Below are 2,443 nucleotides of genomic sequence, written 5' to 3'. Positions count from 1 at the left end.
TTACACCCACCAAATCCAGCACATTTCCCTGATTTCATCCCCTCAGACACTCGAGACAGCCCACTGTGTTCGGATGCAGTGAACTGAGCCTGAAATTGTGGAATTGGAATTAGGGCCTTTAATTCGCCCGTTTGGTTGCGTCTAGAATTGTTGTGCGGAAACTGGAGTCGAATTCCAGCCCTCCCGTCCGAAGCGTTTTTCTATGAAGGACTGATTCCGAGGGTGGAGGCCCCGTATTCCCCTGGAATCTCCCCTCCCCGCCCCCGCGTACCGCTTGGCACACGAAGCCTTCCGCCATCGCTCGTCCAGACTCCCTCGACCGCCGCTAGGAGCAAGCCGACGCCGGGGACAGAAGCGAGCCTCCTCGCCTTCCTCTCACTCTCCCCACCCAGCCGTCATCTTCTTTTCCCGTCCGACCTCTCGATGTCCCCTACCCCTCCCTGGTCCGACCCTCCGTGATCCCACCCCAAACCCTAGTTCGAAGAGCGAAGAACGGCGGCCTGAGGTGAAACGGCACCGGTTGAGGGTAGGGACGGTGTTTTCTGGCCGGGTCGTCCATGTCACTGGTGTTCGTGACTGCTAATTCGTGGATTACTTAAACTGAGAGAGACAGTTTCATGTGGAGAATAGAAAAATACAGTCATTACACGTTGATGACCATGCTCGAGTAGTTCGTAGTCCAGCCATATACAAAGCAGTAGATGTTGGCGCAGGTCCGGACTAGCTTAGCTTTGCTAGTCAGCAGCTTCGCGTACGTGCGTTGTCTCTAACTCTCTACAGAAGAATTTTGACAGATCGCGCGGGCTAGCTAGTACATGCCTTTGTCTATTTTCCCTGCCTGTGTACTTCTCTTCTCTGTATAATGCTTGGTCCATGTGGTTTTGATATTTTTTATCTCCGTAGGGATTAACAAGGTTTGAGTCCAAGAGAAGGTATATTACACAAGTTTATATTGTCCAAACTCAAAGAAACATCAAATCCCCTAAATCCCTCCCTCACTGCTCGGGCAGATCAGGAAAGAGGAGACACTTCATTGCGAGATGATTATTGTCCCCCAAGGTAATAACCCGAATCCCCTAAATCCCTCCCTCACCGCTGGCAAGATCAATCTTTGGAATACGCCTGTAAAAGAGGAAACAGAGAAGGATTCTTGGCAACAAAATAAGATGACATTCATTTGCTATGTTAGGCCAGTTCCAGCCTACCCAAGTCAGTACCTAAATGATATTCAAGTTTCTGCGAATCTGCTGGAAAATTCCTTTAAAGAGCAGACAAGATACCAGCTAGCAAGAATGTTTTAGGAAGAATACGCTGATTGCGGGTGCAGAGTGATGGAAAATCAATAACAATTGGATTCTGGATCCGGTAGAAAGGATTATAAAGAGATGTGATTGGTATATCGTTTCCTCACAGCATGGCCACCCCTCTCCCAATTCCACTGCGCTGCAAACCACCACCCAGCTAGTGTCCACACCCATGGCTTCACCGAAGGAAAAAATAGCAAAAAACCTAGCCCTAAACTGTGGCAATGGCACCTCAAACCCAGAAACATCTATCACCACTCGGCCCAACACAAACCGTGCGAGCTCATCCGCGCAGAGGAAGGACATGCAAATCATGACGGATCCTGATGCTGAAGGCCCCATCATCGTCAACATGGCAAGGGCTCGTGCAATGTCACGGGCTCGGCTCCTTGCTGTGAGTGTCTTCCTCTCCGTCATCACCATCACCTCCAAGAATCTCATAAGGTACATGCGTAACATATGGAAGGTGAAGGGAACAATGCTTACCAATCAGTATGCTGACAAACGCTTCGTTATTGAGTTATCAGAAGAAGGCGATTTCGAGCATGTCACCACTGGCGGTCCTTGGAGGCACATGGACGATGCGGTCCTCGTGCGAAAGCTCGAGCAAGGAGAAGACCCGGAGACGACACAGTTCGATGATGTACCCATCTGGGTGCAGTACAAGGGTGTTCCCTTCTACCTCCTCTCCAAGACCCTGGCAAGAGACCTCGCAAGGAGAACTGGAGAGTACATCTGCATTGACAATGACACTCGCGGCGACATCTGCGACAAGATCCTCCGGGCTCGAGTATGGCTGCCGCTTGCCCGGCCCCTTCACCCGACGATCATGATCGAGGACGAGCTTTCCGAGGATGAAGTGGAGGTCTCTCTGCGCTATGAGAGACTTCCAAATTTCTGCCTCTTCTGCGGGATCATCGGACACAACAAGCAAGACTGCAACGAGCCTGAATTCCCCAAGAAACCAAGGTACAATGCAAGCATCGGTGTCCAACCTACTAGCATCAGTGTGTTCGATTTCGACAGATGGCGCCAATTGACGAGGGTGCTCCTCGGCAATGCCCACCTTTTGGGGCTTAGGGTTGACGGAATCCTGCAGGCTGACACGAGACATCAGATACCAAATAGACAAGGAGAGA

Source organism: Lolium rigidum, chromosome 7 (genome assembly GCF_022539505.1).
Source record: "Lolium rigidum isolate FL_2022 chromosome 7, APGP_CSIRO_Lrig_0.1, whole genome shotgun sequence".
NCBI classification, from domain to species: domain Eukaryota; kingdom Viridiplantae; phylum Streptophyta; class Magnoliopsida; order Poales; family Poaceae; genus Lolium; species Lolium rigidum.
Note: the sequence above shows the minus strand (reverse complement) of the source record.